Source organism: Nilaparvata lugens, chromosome 5 (assembly GCF_014356525.2).
Source record: "Nilaparvata lugens isolate BPH chromosome 5, ASM1435652v1, whole genome shotgun sequence".
NCBI classification, from domain to species: domain Eukaryota; kingdom Metazoa; phylum Arthropoda; class Insecta; order Hemiptera; family Delphacidae; genus Nilaparvata; species Nilaparvata lugens.
The window spans coordinates 40,183,899-40,204,477 of record NC_052508.1 but is presented as its reverse complement, the minus strand read 5'-3'; the positions used below and the strand labels follow the sequence as shown (position 1 = coordinate 40,204,477).

The 20,579-nt window shown below is 33.6% G+C and overlaps 1 protein-coding gene and 1 long non-coding RNA gene across 3 annotated transcripts in view; one reads left to right on the top strand and one right to left on the bottom strand.

The window, feature by feature from the left end:
- LOC111055331 (KIF-binding protein) overlaps positions 1 to 20,579 on the top strand; it is a 69,667-nt gene that overhangs the window by 21,205 nt on the left and 27,883 nt on the right. The window lies entirely within an intron of this gene.
- Positions 6,938 to 11,787, bottom strand: LOC111049347. Of its 2 annotated transcripts, XR_005571341.1 has the most exons (4): positions 11,235 to 11,787; positions 10,250 to 10,409; positions 9,073 to 9,172; positions 6,938 to 7,103 (listed from the first exon to the last, which is right to left on the bottom strand). It is a non-coding gene; the product is annotated as an uncharacterized LOC111049347 (long non-coding RNA). The 2 variants fall into 2 exon arrangements; XR_005571340.1 differs by lacking the exon at positions 11,235 to 11,787 and having other exon boundaries at positions 10,250 to 10,600.

Genomic DNA, 20,579 nt, shown 5'->3' with positions numbered 1-20,579 from the left:
AATAAGTAGCCTAAACAGATTTGTAAACCGTATTTATGGAATACGAATGCTATATATACTAGACCATATAAGACAGATTTACTGTATATCATTCAAATCAATTATCGATCTGTATTCTTGCAACCCTTTCCACATGTACTGTTTTGCAGTTCGATTTTTTCTCGAACAAGCTTCTATTGGTTTTAAAAAATTCTACTAGCCTATATAACTCAGGTATTAAGAACGCTAGAAGCAAAGTGTTCATAGAAATAAGCAATGACGTAGACCTTTGAACCGGATTTTAGTACAATTAACATTCTTATTAGATATAGCTCGTTTTGAATGACAAAGTGGGTTGTTTTTAATAGGTTGGTACCTGTCAATACCACTTGATGATTACCGTATGTCCTTCGTAACAATGTAATGTAATGTAAGGCAAATATAAAGGTAGGTGACATGACTGGAAACTGGGTACTCCTCAATAGTTCTGGTTAATAGTGCACCATACGTATTTTGAGTTGTGAACTCTCACGACAAGAGTTCATTTTGATGTTTTCTAATGGATTGTATGAGCCGTTTGAATGATTAGTGACAGACATTTGAATCACTTTGAATATAAAAGAAAATTGTTATTACAGTAGTGATGGTCTAACAGCCAGCGCTTTTGCCTTTTAATAAGAAGATTGTAAGGTCATACCCACATGCATTCGAATATTATTCCAATAAATTATAATACGATTATTTTTAACAGTATAGACTCATTATATTGTTTCATTCCTTACCGTATTGATTCAGTCAAGAATAGCTGCTGAGTCCAAAGCTCAGGTCGATGATCTTCTTTGAAATTCAGCTATAACGCTCAAACTATACGCGTCTGATACGCGCTGAATTTTTTTCGCGCGTCTTCACAATGCATAGCATCTTATAAGGGAGCGTCAATTTCGCTTCTATAGTTTACGCCATAAGAGGCTATGCATCCGGCTAACGAGCAAAAAAAATTCAGCGCGTCTGACGCCCGTGCATTTGGAGCCTATCAGAATTGAAGATAAATGTTGATCATAATATCTTATTATATTAAGCGAGCAATCTCTGTATGTATTTATATATTTGGATATTTATATGGTGTAATGACGTGTTTGAGGCACAATAGTATAAATGAAATCATTATTATATTATTTCTAACTCTTGGTCTCAGGAACTTTCAAATTGAAGTTTATTGTATCCGAGTCGTCTATTGGACCGCACTGAAAGAAGCCTTAGAGGCACTTACATTAAAAATAGCTGCCTTCAATGGACAAAAAGTTCTACAGCCCTTATTTTACAAAGAGGAACAAATCACAGGCTTCAGTACACTTGGAAATTTTGAAATAGCTTTCAATGCAATAAAGATGCCCAAAAATGAAACAATGCCTACTTCATACAAGATGGTACACCCACTACACTATTGTGTAGTAACATAAAACCAAGTACACTCGGTCTCAGTGTGGAGGCAGTCTTTTTCACCTATACCTACACTACAAACCTATTTTTTCGCTTTCTACAGTGCGATTTTGTGCGATAAGTTACTTCTCGTCATCACACTCCGCCAATTTTAATTCAAAAGCTAAATATTATTAGTTCTAATGATTGAGATCCTATAATTTCACTGATAATTATGCCGTTGGAAAAGATAGCTTCCCGAATTCCATGTAGTTCCATGAATTTCTCAGAACTTTGAAATTTATTTTCAACAAACTATCTTGCTTCTTGTCTCCTTTTTGTTGTCCACTTCAGTGCATGTGAACCTGCTCCGAGACGCTTGATATAGCGACGGTACTGTTCGCTGTTGACAAGTGCAAGTCGACAAGCTCCTTTCAATATTTGAAGAATATTATACGGTAATCTTCTCTCGTATACACTATTGGATATCAAAATACAGTTGAAAATTCCAATAGAACTTTGAAGTAAGAACGTTGATATTGTGGAGGGTGAAATGTTCAACTTTTGATATGTTCACCACACTAACCAATCAGAACTGCGGGGTCAAAGAATGTGTTCCTTCCCTTTCATACCCTTTTTTGAGCATTCATTGTCTAGACTAAAATGGTGAACGAGCAGACTTCTGCTGACTACACAAGCCACATTATTTTGTTGTTTTAATTAAGTTGAATGCGAGTAGTGAATGAGCACACTTGTAGTATCTGGTATGATTGACCGAACGTAGTGAGGTCTAAGGCCGGTTACAGAGCTCGACCGACCGTCAGTGCGTATGCACCATCCTGACCATACATAAGTTTTTCTGACTCACAAAATGGATGCCTTTACATTTTTATTGCAGCTTATTATCTTCGTAAACGAAAGATTAAAAGACGTAGATATCAAGTTCACCCGATGGTCGCCCAAAGAGCATTTCAAAGGGAATTTAGTACCATTATATACATCATTGCTTGGGGTGAAGATACATTTTTCAACTACCTCAGAATGTCCATCAGAAATATTGATGAGTTATTTCGAGCTTGTATCACCATTGGGAATACTTGCAGTCACTTTAAGCTACGGATCAAATGTAGATAATATTAATAATATATGATATTTTTCAATAAAAATTTAGAAATGATTGAAGAAATGTATAGAAAAACTCTGAATTCGAATATGACAATATTAATTGAATTCACTCATTATGCTATTCAATTCAATATCAGCTGATTGTCGGGCAGATGTGTCAGCACATTGGTTATGTTGCGATCGGTCTACTAATCAGTACAGCTCTGAAAGCTTCTATTTGTTTCAATAGCGCGTCAGTCGACCGATGGAACGGATGCGCACGAGCTCGACCGATGGTCTTCGTACGCTGTATACAGTGGTCGCCAAACAGTCGATCGCGAGCTACCGGTAGCTCGTGGGGTAGTTTTCAGTAGCTCACAGAAATGCTCGTGCAAAAGAATGTCGTCCAATTTGAATATAAACACTTTTTCCCAGTCTGAAGAAAATCAACGACGAGAAAAATCCTCCACAGCACTGCAGCAATAACCAAGAATACGTTAAAATATTCTTTCAGACTTGAGACAACAGTTTGATCAACGATTCCAAGATTATAAAAGCATATAAAATATGGTACAATTCATCAACTCTCTTTTGTAGAGATCTATGCAGAAAATTTTGCAGCTTGTGTTGTAAAACATTTTGGTGGAGATCAGGCTTCAGTTCAAATGGAATTTGTGGATTTTCAAAATGATCTGTCTCTCAGATCACTTTCTACAAATGGAAATATTTTTCCTCAAGTCCCCAAAGAAAAATATCCAAATATTATTCACGTTACATTGAAGTTGAAAGCCATGTTCAGCTTTGTGTGAAGCATCTTTTTCAAGTATAAAATTCTTTAAAAAATCGATATAGGAACAGACTGACTGATGAACATTTGGACAACCGCATCAGAATGGCGGCTACAACGTACACTCCAAACATCAAGAAAATACTTGATGACCAAAAACAGTTCCACTGCTCTCATTGAAATGTACATTTCAACTTTTGTTATACTTTTGTCTATGAGATAAAGTAGATTTCAACACTATAAATGTATCTTTATAGGTAATAAAAGTGTGAAAATTCCATTTTGCGTAACTTTCTTCAGTCTAATATTCCTTGGTAGCTCAGTAGAAGGTTTATAAATGCTATTCTAGCTCACAGGCTCATAAGTTTGGCGACCATTGCTGTATAAAACGCTTGGTCCTGACCGTGCGCATGCGTGCCGTCAGTCCTGCTCTGTTCGGATACATGGAATATCTATGGAAAAGACAAGCGCGACTGATTGGAAAAGATTCAAGTCGACGGTTTGGCATTTCTCTTAATGTTTAAATGTTTATATGTTTATACGTTGCGCATTTACGGCGAAACGCGGTAATAGATTTTCATGAAATTTGACAGGTATGTTCCTTTTTTAATTGCGCGTCGACGTATATATACAATGTTTTTGGAATTTTTGCATTTCAAGGATAATATAAAAGGAAAAAGGAGCCTCCTTCATACCCCAATATTAGAGTAGAAATCAGACTATACCTAGAATTATTCATCATAAATCAGCTGACAAGTGGATTACTGTCAACGCAAAGTGAACTCACCGTGGCGTGGAACATGGCTACCTCGACAAAAGCCGAGTATAGCCGAGAAAACTGTATTAAAACAATATAAAAATCTTGTAGTACCCTTTATTTTTTTAAAACTTTAGTATAGTTCAATAGTTGAACTATCTTTAAAAAAGTTTTAAAAAAAGGGTATGACTATTGAACTATTCTAAAGTTTTTAAAAAAATGAAGGGTACTTCAAGATTTTTTATTAATATACCTATATCAAGTAGAGAAAAAACACGTTTTCCAGTTGTTATATGAATTTCTTGATTTCTTTTCACATTATTTTTCTTATTGTTACTGGAAGTGAATTGTCTCAACTTATATTGACTGGCCTCCCAGCCTCCAACCGAAGAGATTATGAAAAAAAATTGTGATGCTAAAAATTAAGGAAATAAAGAAATGATAACATCGCCAAAATATGTTTCTCTTATAAATATTACTTCCCTTAGAATTAAGGGATGTTGTAATGAGTGAGAATGTTATATAAAAATAACGGGGTAGATGTCTTCTTACTATTGGTGTCTGAATCATTTTTTTCCGACACATAGTTATTTTTCAATAATTAATGATTATGTTCATCAATCTCGAAACATATTTCGAGCTGAAAACATGAAACTTTCGACATGCTAGAAACATGTAGTGAAGCCTACATGTAGAATACATGCATTCTAGGTACATTGGTGTAACCTATCGGTGTACGTAATTTCGAGTGACCCACGTTCCACGAAAACTATGGAGAAATCACAAACCGATCCACGCGTAGAAATCAATTTCGTGGAAAATTCTCGGCTGGGTGCAGTTTGCGCCGCGCCATTATTGCTAGCAATTAATGCTCTTACAAAACTTTCCATCAAAAACTCTCCTCGGTTTTAATCGATTGCTATAGAAATATCTATAATCAATCAGCTGACAAGTGGATTATTCATTGCATAAATGTATTATACAGAGGTCTAGAGAAGCCTAGCACTGGTTTACAAAACATCCCACGGCGTGTGTTGCTTTTCGTGGATTAGCGTGGGTCTACTTTGCGATGGGCCTTAAGCTAGGTCTACACTATGTAGCAGAGCTACATGTAGCTCAGACATATAGCTCTCCTAAATGTTCAAAAAATGACACTAGAGATCTGCTATATAGCAGTTTTAAGCCTACCAGTAGTTCTGTGAACAGAGTAGACCTCACGCAGTATTCTCATCCACAAGTACCTGATTGAAACTATAGACCTCATGGAAATACAGCAAAAGACTGGCTTCTCCACAAATCTGTGTAATCACTTGTCAGCTGATTTATGATGACTAGTAGTTCTGTGAACCGTAGACCTCGCGCATTTATAACGACGTCCCAAACCATAAGCACATCCACACTGATACACTAACTATTTATTTGATCAGATCATGCTTACACAAGATTTAATTATCATAACGCTTTCCGGAATTTAGCGCGAGAAAACCAGAAGACATCTAGGCGCCCAGACTAATCCCAAGTAGCAAAACAATATTGTCTTAATATTGGAAGGAATGTTTTCCCAATATTGTTAAATATATTGTAAATGTTGGTCAATGTTGTCAAAATACTCTGACAATATCTTTATGAAACATTTTATATTTTTTTGAAAATATTATAGCAATGTTGGTACATATTGCTAAGATATTTTGACAAAATATTGTCACAATATTGAGACAACATTTTTTATAAATATTGTCCCAATATTGTGACAAAAATTATCACAACATTGTTCAATGTGTTATAAATGTTGGTCAATGTTGTCAGAATACTCTGACAATATCTTTATGAAACCTTTAATATTTTTTTGAAAATATTATAGCAATGTTGGTAAATATTGCTAAGATATTTTGAAAAAATATTGGAAAATATTGTCACAATATTGAGACAACATTTTTTAAAAAATATTATCTCAATATTGTGACAAAAATTATCACAACATTGTTCAATGTGTTGGAAATGTTGGTCAATGTTGTCAGAATACTCTGACAATATCTTTATGAAACCTTTAATATTTTTTGAAAATATTATAGCAATGTTGGTAAATATTGCTAAGATATTTTGAAAAAATATTGGAAAATATTGTCACAATATTGAGACAACATTTTTTAAAAAATATTGTCTCAATATTGTGACAAAAATTATCACAACATTGTTCAATGTGTTGTAAATGTTGGTCAATGTTGTCAGAATACTCTGACAATATCTTTATGAAACCTTCAATATTTTTCCTACGATATTTGAAAATATTGGTTGATGTTGGGAAGATATTTTCCTGAAATATTGAAATATATTAACACAATATTGATATTGAACCGAATATTTTACAAAAAATTGTGGAAAAATTATCTCATAATATTGTGAGAAAATTATTCCACAGTATTGTGAGAACATTATTTCACAATTTTGTACAAAAACTTTTGACACTATTTTACAATATTGTGAGAACATAAGGGTACAGTTATACTATGTGCAAGGTTGCTCAAATAAGCACTTTCAAGCTGGTACCTAGTGCCAACTTACAGGTGAAAAACATTTTTTTTCAAATGGTGAAACACGTTATGATGTGCTCGGAGAGAATGGAACTAGCTCTGCATTATTCATGGATCAGTTCTATTCTCTCTGTGCATGTCATGAGGTGTTTCTATGCATGTTACTAGATTCTGTTTTTAACTGTAAGTTTTCACTACCAGCTTGAAAGCGCTTATATGAGCAAACTTGCTCATAGTGTAACTGTACCCTCATTACACAATTTAAAAAAAATTATACATTTCTGCAATTTTGTAAATTTCAATTAATATTTTCAACAATATTGAGGTTTCAGGGATTGATTATTCAATTAAAAACCGTAATTATAATCAATTACTAATTTATTGTTTATGATATCAGTAAATTGAACATGTAGACACGTTTTATGATCTTTTCTGTCACTACTATTATATTCTTATCTATTCGAGAGGTTCATCTTCACAATCGATGTCGATTATTGTTGTTGTAGCTGGTGTTGATGGCTGATTCCTGGAAAAAATGAAAATAATAAAAAAATCAGAAAGAAACTAATTCAAAGCAGAAAATAGTTGATCAATTTGTTTTATTAATACTTAATAGTTATAATTGGATATGAAATCATAAACTTGTATTTTTTATTGATAGAAGTTGTAGAGAATCAGATTCTGAAGAAAACGTTGAATGGCGGTGATTGTGTTAAAGTGACTCAAATTTCAGAAATCCCGATCGGAAGAAGACAAAATAGTCAAACCATAGCACATCTGAATCAGTGTTTAGTCTCTCTATTTTGATCATTTGATCACAATTTCTGAGTCTTGGGTAAGTTTTACACAATCATGCCAATCAACATTCCCTCCAGAATGAAGTTATAGCTAGAGTACCCAATAAAAAAATTGTTGGTTGATGAAAGACAAGGTTATTAAAAACAAGGTTATTCCGATTTGAGGAAACTAAAAGTGATGGGGAACCCGAAAAATAGTACAGATCAGAGATCCCGACTACATTTGAGATCACGACTGGCGCATTGAAAATATTAATCATATTGAGCTTTCATGGCTCATAACATCCACAAGGTTGCTTTAATAAAAAAATTATTGATCAATTGAGTTTTACATTTTTACCAATGTTTTACTAATAATATCATGTTTCTGTAATGTTGAAATCAGATCTATTTATTAGATTTAGTCCAAGTAGAAACCAAGTGAAGTGTTCTATTTTGAGAAGTGTAACAAGATTACAACATAAATGATATTATTGTCTTGCTGAAAAAACAAGTGCATGCGCACGGTACTAGAATTTCTGATCTGTAGCACTTTAAAAGGCCGGGACACATATAACCGCACCGAGCCCGTGCCGAGGTACGGCCGAGCTACGCCCGCGACACGGTGATGGTGATAGGAGAACACACATATCCGTGCTACAGCCGAGCGGCAGCAGTGTCTCAGTTCTGTAGTGCTACTGTGCTCTGATTTCTGAATGTGTTAAACTATTGTTAATAATATAACACTATTAAAGCTTGTTACATCCGATTTAAATTTATATTTTTCAATTTTAAACTAATTACCTGTAGACACAGAAGATGAGAATCATAGTGCTGGTAAATATTTCGGTGCATAACAATACCACAATCAGTCATGTGTTGGAAATATAAATATAAGCAATAAAATTGTTATCTTCTGCCGTATGTAAATCTAAACGTAATTGGTTTTGAATTTAAAATTTAAGACACAGTCATGGGTTCATCTTTTATACTTTTTGCTGTTTATTTTATTATTTTTAATATTATGTCTATTATACCTTTGGCTTAAGTTATTTGGTTCTACTTTTACTTTAACTTATTTTTCCGTTCAACCATATTTCTCATCACTTCGATCGTACCAAACTGGAAAATTACGTATCTCTTCAATAAGTTTTTCACTCTCTATGTTAAACGAGCCCGCACCGTCACCGTTAAAAAGTAAACTGACGGCTCGGGCAACAAACACGGTGACGGTACTGACGCAGTGCGGTAGTATGTGTCCCTACACGTTTCAAAGCTTTTGTTTTCTCTCGCCGTAGTACGTCCGACACTCGGCCGTGCCGCGGCGCGAGCTCGGTGTGGTTATGTGTGTCCCGGCCAAAAGTTTACTCTACCTACCCGATTTTCATTTCGTCCCAATATCAGGCAGTTATGGAACAACCTTCTTTTTAATAACATTGGGTGAAAGATGCTTATTCAGGAAACAGCTAAAATACAGAGTGAGTAAAAAGTTTGAAAACGGCTTGATACTTTTCATAGAGGTGATTTGATGGTCGGACGTAGGGGATCGTGCTAATATAAAAGTTCCTATACTCAATCATGACATTAAAAATTTGGTCTGCTATCTTGGCTCAGTGATATTGAATCCAAGCTCTTTTTTTCGAATGGGAAGATGGTCGTGTTATACATGATTCCAATGCTGTTTTTCAAGAAAAATTGAATTGTAAGATTAATGCTTACATTTTGTCCAACTTGGATTGGGCTTGTGCAAGCCACGAAGCCGCTTTCAACTAGACCTGCTTCAATTCTGCCTTCGGCCAGCACCGGTTTGTAGCAGCTTCTGTAACAATAAAATTTATGAGAACACTAATCATATCACACATTACTCATTACAATGCGAAAGAAAAGTATAAAGGACAAACAATATATGAACAAACTACTTTTTCTAGGTGGGATCGGCTGGAAAGATAAGATGAGGAGGAAGAATATTTTATAAATCATGGTTTATCATGTAATAGGCAGATTGTAGTAAAACATGAACAGGAAAGTGTTTAGAAAAACCGATAAGAAGTCTGGGTGAAATAATTTGAGAGGAAAAAGTGAATCTTCTGAGCATGTTATAAGAAAATTGTAATATTAATGAATTTCCAAAAAATATTCATTATTCAGTAATGGAATCATGCTTTTTATTATGTAGAATTAACGGTGTCCTACAATTAGTAGGCCTATCACCTTGATATTCTAGAAACTCGAAATAGAATGAAATATATTTGGATAAAAGTCATTTATCTCTAGTTTTCCATATAGTATTTCTTTATTGGAAATTGAAAGCTGGTCTTGTTATGCATGATAGGCCTATCACTTAACTTGCTACCGCAAAGCAAGTAGGCCCCGCCCTCGGAGGTTGAAATGAAGGTAACGATTCTATTCTATTCCAATACGGAATTTCAATATGAAGTGAATGGTGAGAACCTTGAATCAATAGGACAAACTGTTTCAAAGCTATGTGGAGTGTTAATCACAGACTTGTAGCTTACTACAAATCAATTGCTATTTCCAATACTAATTAATGATCAGTATTATAATGACCACCTCCCAAATTGAAAAAAATCAACTTAGAGATCCAATATTGCAGATCCAGGATGGAATGACTTCTTTTTTTATTAAATAGAATAGAATCACTTCTTCATTTTAATGACATGGCGAAGTTTGGACAGTAATGTCCACTCAACCACGGTGTTTGTGGATGTCATGTTTAATGGCGAAATAAAGTTTTTGAGTCATACAGTGAAGTAGAATTTTCTATTCAAGTGGGATTTTGTCTGACTGATATTGATATTGCAAAATTAGAGTTGTTTAAAAAATATAAAGCAAGCTACACAGTGAACTTCAAAAGAGAAATTAGCTGAAATCTTACCAATCATAACTTCAGTTATCAGAAGGTCCTTGAAAGGTTTTTCTCTCTCTTATGGTCGTCCTTGCTTTGGATGGTAAGGAAGGGTCACCAGCTTCCCCATGATACTTGTGATTGTGCGCCCTTCCGAAGCTTTATCGGCGCATGACGCGACATACGTCTCCTTTGAACAATGAAAAAAATACTTTAGTTGAAGAATAAAATTAAAGTATTCTCAAAGGGATCAAGTATGTCTAATGAATTCATAATGTAACCTTTGATTTTTTTGCAATTTCCAAAAAAAACTCTATTAAATAACAGATTATGTACGGTATGTGAATCATTTTTGTTCTAAGTGCTAAGTTCGGTTCCATTTAGTGGAATTTATAGGTACGGCAAAAAAAAATTATTGAACTAGGTGTTTGGATTCAGGATTGAATTCGGAAAAAATAATTTTAAAGTTAGTGATTTGAAAAGATTTTGAAACGCTGAACATTTGAAAAAAATTATAGGCTCTGATACTCTTATACCGATGGAAATAAGAGACTAAATAATTTAGTGTCTAATTATTTATTTTTAGCTTGAACCTCCTTATTATCCCCCAGTCATAAAATAGCCCACAAATTTGGGTTGGGTTATAAATTATAATTTAGCCCACAAATTTGGGTTGGGTTATAAATAATTTATAATTATAAATAATTATAATAACCCAACCCAAATTTGTGGGCTATTGTATGACTGGGGGAAAATAAGGAGGTTCAAGCTGTAGCTCATATATTATACAGCCTACTATAACTATAATGTGTATTCAGGATAGGTAGAATTCAACTGGTCAACCAAAATAAATCAACTAAACCCACCCTTATAGAGAAAAGATAAAACACAAGCTACATCTATAATATAATAATGTATATTATTTTCTCCAAGCTACCCTATAGGCCTAATTATACTTTTATCAGTCTAACTGATTCAAACTTCCATAAATTTAGTAATATTATTGTGTACTTACAATGATGATACAAGATCACGTGACTTCAAAACAAATAAATGCCTGGATAAAACACTGGAAACAGGAAATGTACTCTGTATTCAATACGTGATGAACTGAAACTAACCCTTGCGACTGCATTAGACAAGAAGATCAAGTCCAATAACTAGCGAAAAGGCAAACACAACTCAAAAAGGCGCGAAAATACTTCGACAAGGAAGGAGTGAGTTTCGAGAGAGAGAGCACGGCCGTGGACAATGGTGAAAGTTAGGCCTACATACTATTACAAAAGTAGGAGCTTGTAGGAGGGGGAGAGACTCAAACAATATACCGTACGGTACTAAAAAGTATAGCAATAGAAGACAACCAAGAAGATGGCGGAACTGCCGAAAGATCTCGTTGTCCAGTGAGTGATTTATTCATTTATTGTAAAAATATCTGACTGCTAGTCGTTTTTTCTAAAAGCAAAAAGAGATTTAATAATAAGCAGTTCGTGATGGAAAACAACATTGAAGAATTCAATAAAGACATTTGCAGTTGAAAAGAGAACATACAGCGTAGGGATTACGGATTAGATTAGAGTTCTTTATTCATGCAGGCCTATGTTATGTTACAATATAATACACTGCTGGCTTATACACTAATTTAGATTGAATGGCAATATTTCTTATTATTGAACGAATTTTACAAGATATGAAGAATTAATTAATGAGAATGCAATTTTTGAATAACGATAATTGGCCGAACGCAGTGAGTTCTATGATAACTCGGATTTTCTTTCGTCTGTCTGTATGTAATGCATTTACGGCCAAACAAACGCGTTGATAGAATTCTGAGATTTGGCAAGAATGTTCCTTTCTTACTGCGCGTGCAGTACACCAACTTACACCTTTGTCTCGATATGGTGTAACTAAAAACTATTTGCACTCAACGTCAAGCCACAAAATAAAATTATAATTAAGAAAGAAATGTTATTGTTGTGATCATGCTCTGATCTGATCGAATAATGAACACCGATTCTGGTAGAAGTAAGTATTCCTGAGAAATAAGCGATTCTACTACTGAAAAACTTTCTGTACCGGAATTCTAATATCAAACCTCCATACCTACAATCTGATAATTTCATATTATAATAAGAAAACTATTTTCTTGAGCTTCGTGAAGCCAGTGATAGTTAAGTCAGTTACACACATAGATTTTTGGACGTTTGATTTTTTGCCGTCCTTATGAAATCTACCAGATTAAACGAGACTTGAAACTCTTGAATACATTATCTGTTTGCCAAGTTATGCAACTGTCGGAAAAGTATAATCATAAAATAATATCCTCCCCATTAATACGCGACCGGAATAAGATTGATACGATATCAGAGAAAGTGCAAAATGCTAAAACTAAAGAAGACTTGTAAAATGCTGTGAGACCTCAAAATTAATCTATATGGTTCAAATTAGAAAAGAGATAAAAAAACTAAATTGCCATTCATCCCCATTTAAAAGGATTCTCAACTCCGGCTACGAAATGATCTTGGCAATATAATTTCGCTTGTATTTATGCAAAAAACTAAGCACCTGAATGAAGTGAGTGAGGCGTGAGCTATTTTCTCTTTCTCCTTCATGTTGTGTATGAAAAATCATGTTGTATTGTCTCTTGTGTGATAATTATATTTTACAAGCTCATTCCAAGCCTTGAAGAACCACAGATTAATCTAGAATCACTATGATTCTCAAAAATGTAGTAATTCCAATGATTGAATTGACTCCTGTACAGGGGAGTATCGTTGGCATAACATTTGCTGTTCTCACAACTTTCCTTGAATTGGTTCCTGAGTTTCTTTTATAGAATTCAATTTGATATCTCTAATCTATTCCAATACTCAACCATGAAAACCAATTTTCGAATCATAGTCTCAATCAGAACCTTTGGATATCGATCTTCTAGTAGTTAACAGAACCAAAATGCAAAGAGTATAAAAAAACCCACCAGTCACTGGTGGTAGGGCTGTGGTTGGGTGCAAAGTAAATTCTGTTATTATTGTAAATGGAAATAAATACGAAATATCTCCACTTTCGAGGTGAATTTCATTTCAAAGACTGGAGAGATATCGTCTATTTTTCTTTCAAATAGTCTCCAATTTATCATAAGAGACAATACAGTAAGTTAATATTCTTTGACATTCAATATTTCGATTTCCGTTAATTGAATCAAGCGACTACAATGTAATTGAAGGTATTTAAGTGCTCTCTGATTAATATATAGATCTACTGGGTAGATTAATTGACTCAGTATGTAATTAATAACTTGATTGTTGAATTCTGGAAATTACTACTTATCACAATTTCCGAAAAACTACTTTATGGGTTGTGATGAAACTTCTTATTTCTTATACATAGAAACATTAAAAATAAAAAACAACAGCTTTCTAAGATCCTAGATGTTTACCAATAATGCAGCTATCTTGTGGATATAATAACTTTAACTTCAAGAAACTTTCAGGACTGTTTTCAGAGACAAATATTGTTGAAGCGTTTGAGTTATATAAACTGTGATGAGCTTCTAGCAAATAATGTGATACAAATAAGATACTTTTTTCTCCTCTCAATACTCTCAATATTATTATGATAGTTTTTGTGATATGTTGATACACAAAATTAACGATGCATTTACTCCGCATGTGCTGGAAGTTTAGGTGTGATTGATTAATACAGTACCGTATCAATAATGAAATCAAATTTTGGGCTTATCGAGAAGTAATGACAATCGTTCAAGTATTTAGTCTGAATCGTATCTGAAAATGACTCTTCAACATCATTGTGCAAGTTCTATTTGCACAAAAGAGGAAAATCTATACAGGTTTATTTCAACATGAAATTCAATATTGTGTCATCCAATAAAGTATGTAATGAAAACATTTGGGGTATGTTGGGTATGCTCTGTGAGATTCTCTAAAATTATAATTAGTAGATAACCCGTGTTCCGCAATGTCGGTCTAATTAAAAACTTGACCCACTGAAATATTCAAGAATTCAAAGTAGGCCTAAAACCATCCTCGGTCAATTAAGAATCAATATGCAAAATATTTCAAGTCAATCAGCTCAGTAGTTCTGGTGTGATGATACGTCATTCGTGAATTTCCTGTCACCTACGTCTGTCTATCAGCCAATATTATTTCCTTAATTAGGCTATATTATAGATAACTCTAAAACATCAACACAGACAAATTATTATCGTGATTCACATGATACGGAAGATAATTGAATGAAGATCTAGAACTTACATGTAGGCCTACATTATTTTGCTGTAAACTTACTATATTCTTGATACATACTATCCATTAGGATAGGAAGATAGTTATGAGAGTTTCAGCAGCAAATCTTCCAAAAACTAGTGTGACAACCTCTTTCATCTACAAAAAGTGTTACAAAACTGTAGTGTGTTCTGTAAAATGTTATTGCCTTTATATTTTATATTTGCGACACGTTTCCTACAATCAAACTTCTATGTTATGCATTTATAATATTTCAAACGTTAATTCATTCTTCAGAAGTTCATATTTCTAAACATTTATTATGTTTCTATAAGAGAAACTATGGAATATTATAGAAACTTATAGAAGATTAGAAAAATCTATGCAATACAGGTATGACTCATCCAATTCAGGTATTAACGGTTGATATATAAGTGAACAGTTCACTCACAACTCAGATTACGTAGTGACAGTGGACTCTATACTAAATAGGCTATGTATCGTTCATGTACTAGGCTATAGCCTACTTCAAATTATGGAACAGTACTGCGATGTACTAGAAACTCGAAACGAAGAAGCAGTATCAGGCTACAGTTTAGAATTTAGTTTTTCAGTAGGCTACCTGCCAGCAAAGACAAGAAGATTCTCAGCCAAAAATCCAGTTAGTGGTGTGTCACACTCTTTTGAATTCTGATCTATTGATGCGAATTGGAATCATTGTCTACTTTTCAACTTTTTCCCATCCAGAAAGGTTTAGAAGGTCCCTGCTTTGTAAATACTGCAGCTATAGTTGAATAGCTTTAGTTATACATACTATAGGGATAGTGGGCAGTTGGATCTTGGATGAGTACTTATATATACAGGACAAAACATCTTCTCTCGCTTTCTCTATCACTTCTCTCTCTCTCCTCCCCTCTTGCTTATTCACCCCCTCTCACTCCCGCTTACTCACTCACTCAATCTCTCACTCACTCACTCACTCTCTCTCACACACTCACTCTCTCTCTTTCTGTCTCTTTTAATTAATTTTTTATACTTTGTAAAATTTGTTCAATAATTAGCATTACCGTAAATTTATGTATAAGCCAGTAAATATTGTAACATACATAAATAAATAACTCTAATCTAATCCAATCTCTTTCATTCACTCTCTCTCTCTCTCTTTCTCTCTCTGACAACTCTTTGCTGAAACACGGCCGATTTATGTAGTTACATCACAATATTATATTATCGTTATTTAAATTGCATTAAATATTCATTCTCATTCATTTATTTTTCATACCTTGTCAAATTTGTTGAATAATTGGCAATACTGTCATTTTAATGTAAATAAGTGTATAAACCAGTGTATATTGTAACATACCTAAGTAAAGAACTAGATTTATTCTAATATAATCAATCTCTCTTTGTCAGTTTGTCAGCCTTGATCAACAAGGAGAATTCAAACCAAAGTCTAGACTTGTTTGACCCTTGCAATAAAAGCTAAATACCCAACAAGCCATATTCGAGCTCGACTCCAACAAGTATGTCATCCTTGAACAAGAAGGGTTTGCTGATTTCGATTCAAGTAGAAAAATTCAATGGGATTTTGATTAGACTTGAGCGATATTTACATTATCATTCAATATTGTGACAAAGTTATATTGATATTATGTAAATATCGCTAAACAATATTTACTTGGTAAATTATCCAATATTGTATTGATATTATCTGAAAATGTTGAACAATATCTACATGGTATATCATTCAATACTGTGACAATGTTGTCTAGATATTATTAAATATTGCTTAGAGGTTATTTTGAGGTTAGGTTTTCGAGATTTAAAAATAAACATAGATAGTTTACTTGACTAAAATTATAACCAAATTAAAATCCTATCATTTATAAATCAATTATTATTATTGCAAGTAATATAATTTCTTAGATAGGAAGATGAGCTCAAGTAAAACACCGAAGGTTAATAATAGAAATGTAAACATAGCAAGAGTACTTACGCGTTCCCAAAACCAAAATTCAAAAACGCCAAAACCAAAAACCCCAGTTCTTCAAACTACTTTAGCCGAAAAAGTTGCTCAACTACAAAGTAGCCACACTAATTTAAAAAACCAATTAGAAGTAACTTTAAAAACGTCTGAGGAAGAAAGGTTAGGGATGGTAGAAGAAATTAAATCTTTGGAACTGATTATAAAATTACAAGATGAAGACCATAAAAAAGAAATACTAAATCTAAAAAATCAATGTAGTCTAATGTCGGAGGAAATAAAGAAACTAAAATTAAATTTGATAATACTAATGTATGATAGAACCTCCATCCAAATGCAAAAAAATAGAATCTAACCTAAATGATGGGAAATGCTCTGAAAATGGTCGAAATAAAACATACAGTGAGGTTTTGAAGACAGCAACCAAAATATAGCTGAGGGAAATAAAGATAGGAAAGGGAGAGTTCTGCTACTGACGTCCAGTCATGGACGTGATTGCAGTGATCTCCTTGATAAAAGATTAAAAAATAAATTTGATGTCCAATGTTTTTTCAAGCCAAGTGCATCAATTAATGCAGTTGTAGAGTCAGCTAGGGAACAAACTAAAGATTTTGATGAAAATGACTATCTAATTGTACTGGGTGGCTCAAATAATATAAATGAACCTAACTTGAATCATCTTCCTCAAGTAACAGAAAAAATCAAGGAATTGTGCCACTCAGCAAAAAAACAAACTTAATAATAAGTACTATTCCTAATAGGTTTGATAGGCCAGAATTAAATGAAGCAATCAACTCGACAAACAAATCAATCCATAATACAATCAACAGCCTAAAAAATAAGAATTCTAAACAACTGGGGATTTGTTTTCTAAATGAAAGGCTGAAAAGACATAACTTCACTAATCATGGGTTGCATCTAAATCGATCTGGCAAAGTAATCTTTTGTAATAGATTGGCAGAGCTGATTGAAAGCCGTTTGCAATCCTCTGGTTTAAAAACAGCCAAAAAAACAATAACGATTTTTTAGTAAATTGGCTCAAAACAGGGAAAGGGAAATAGCTACAAATGCTAGAGATAGAGTAGCACAAGATGGTAAGGTTTTTAGTATTTATCATCAAAATATTCAGTATCTTCGCAACAAAATTGACAGATTAGAAGTATTTCTTAAACAGGAGGATCCTGACATTGTTATTTTCACAGAGCATGGCTTAAAAATAAAGGAAATAAATCAAGTTAGGATTCCAGGCTATTCACTGAGATCAGAATTTTGTAGAATAGCTCATAGAAGTGGTGGTGTATGTATATTCACTAGCAATGCTAAACATACCCAAACTTATGAACTGGATTTTGTTAAGAGATTTTCTGTTGAGATGGATTTAGAGGTGACGGGACTAAGGTTAAAAATTGATGATCGATTTGAGGTAGCAGTGTTAGGTATCTATAGGTCACCAAATGGAGACTGGCAAAAATTTTGTGAGCTGCTCCATACACTTTTGGAAATTACAACCGCTCGTTTCACAAATGTTATAGTAGTAGGAGATTTCAATACCGATTTTGCCAGGCAGGATAAAATGACAGAGGATATTAGAGATATTATTAATATGAATAATTTAGAAATTAAGGTCCACGAATATACAAGAGTAACTCGAACTTCACAGACAATTATTGATAATATCCTCACAAATATAGAAGGTTGTAATGTCAGGTTAGGTAGCTCAGATCTGTCAGATCATAACTATCAAATTTTAGATGTTAAGCTGCAGGGCCAGAATCCCAGCAGAAAAAAAACTTTTGTGAAAGAAATTCAGCAATATGAGCTAGGAAATATAAATTGTCTGAAGCAGGAACTGCTTCAAGAAAATTGGAGTAGTGTTTATAACAGTTGTAACCTAAATTACAAATATAAGCAATTCATTGATACTCTAAGATTTCACATTAGTGTATGCTGTCCAATAAAAAAAGTCAAAGTAAAAAGTAAATTAAAGTAAACAAAGTAGATGAATGGATAACTGAAGATATTCTTACTCAAAGAAATATTGTTAGAGGGAAGCTTATGAGGAATTTAAATTAGTGAGGGATGTTCCGAGTGAAGTCAAATACAAATGTCTAAAGAAAAACTATGCAAAAGAAGTGAGGAAAGCTAAGTGTAAGAAAACAGCTGAAATATTAACAACTAGTACCAATTTTAACTCTGCTGTTTGGGAGGTAATTAATAGAAATAGGAGAGCAGCTCAAAAAGATACAGTTACTAATGTCCCTAGGATAATCGATGAACATGGAATTTATATGGATGATAGTATAGACATTTGTAACTTTTTCAATAAGTATTATCAACAGGTTGCATATAATCTCCAAAAGTCACTGAACACTAATACTTATAATACAACTACATTAAATGCTGAGCCAATTGAAAAGGTATTTAAATTTCATCCATTATCAAGAGATGAGTTGTCAAGAATAATAAAAAATTGAATAACAAAAAAACAGTAGGATTGGATGGGGTCTCAAGCAAAATTTTAAAAGAATGTGAAAATGAATTACTGGACCCTTTATTGCATCTCCTTAATACTTCACTAGAGCAGGGTATTTTCCTGATGATCTGAAACAAGGAAAAATTTTGCCAATTTTCAAGAGCGGTGATTCTGAAAGAGTTGAAAATTATAGACCCATTAGTATTCTAAATGTAATAAGTAAAATTTTTGAAAGAGTAGTTTTAAATAGGCTATTGATGCACCTGGAAGAAATTAATTTCATATGTGATGAACAGCATGGGTTCCAGAAAGGGAAATCTACTAAGACTGCAATAGTATCCCTTGTTGAAAGACTAATAGATATAATAGATTCAGGTGAGAAGGCAGCCGCAATATTTCTTGATTTATCCAAAGCTTTTGATTGTGTGAACCATAGAATATTATTGGAAATACTAAAAACTGTAGGTGTGAATGGTATAGAACTAAAATGGTTTGAATCATATCTCATAGGTAGAAACCAGTGTGTTGAGCTTACCAAGGTGGATGGGAATGAAATAGTAAAAATTAAATCTCAAAAACTGGAGGTCCAGGCTGGAGTACCTCAAGGCTCAATTCTGGGTCCCTTACTGTTTCTGTTGTATGTGAACCAATTACCAAAAGAGTTAAAAGATCACAGAGCTCTGTTGTTTGCTGATGACACATCGCTTATCTTTAACAATTATTTATTAGATAGTCTAGAAATAAATGCTTTTACTGGAGTACAGTCAATTGTCCAATTCTTGAAGCAAAGGCAATTAACAATAAATAGTAAGAAATGTCAATTCCTACAATTCAAAAGTAAATATAATTCAGTAGAGGATAGAGAAATAAATGTGTTTGTAGAGGAAAATGAATTAGACCAAGAAGAGAAAGTAGCATTCTTGGGAATTTTATTGGACAGGAAATTAACATGGCATCCTTACATTGAGAGGATATGTAATAAGATATCATCTGGGGTATTTGTCCTGCGGCAGCTTGCTAGGCTGAATGATAAAAAACTACTGTTAACTGCTTACCATGGACTTATACTATCTCATATTAGGTATGCTATTTTAGTATGGGGTAATTCATCTCAACAAAATATGGACAGGGTGTTTAAGATTTAAAAGAATACCAGCTGATCTTTTTCACCAATCATGTTTTAGATTCTAGTCCTGCGCTGCGACGTTGCAATATCGTAGGCCGCGGCCTTGTATTAGAGGTGGCTATGCTACTGCGCATTGATTTATTATGTATATATTATTGTGCAATGATGGAGAGTGAATTTGACTGGAATAGAGACAAAATTATCCAATATCTTCTTTTTCTTCTCTGACTAGCACTGGTCCTTGAAATGCGCAGTACGGGTAGTGCTTTGAAGAGCACTCTGACAACAAATAATGAGTACAGTATAATATGGTGTAAAGCCAGCGGGCACTAAACAGCTGCAAACAGCTGCGGCAGCCTTCCTTCAAGGACAGAACAGCTACAAAATTGTAAACAAAAATTTACATATAGCAGAGCTACATCTAGCAGAGCTATAAATACTGTATGTAGCTGACAGAGCTATATATGTAGCTCAAATTTTATAGCTCTCCAGCTACATAGTGTAAACGTAGCTTTAGCCATCGAAGTGGACCTTATTAT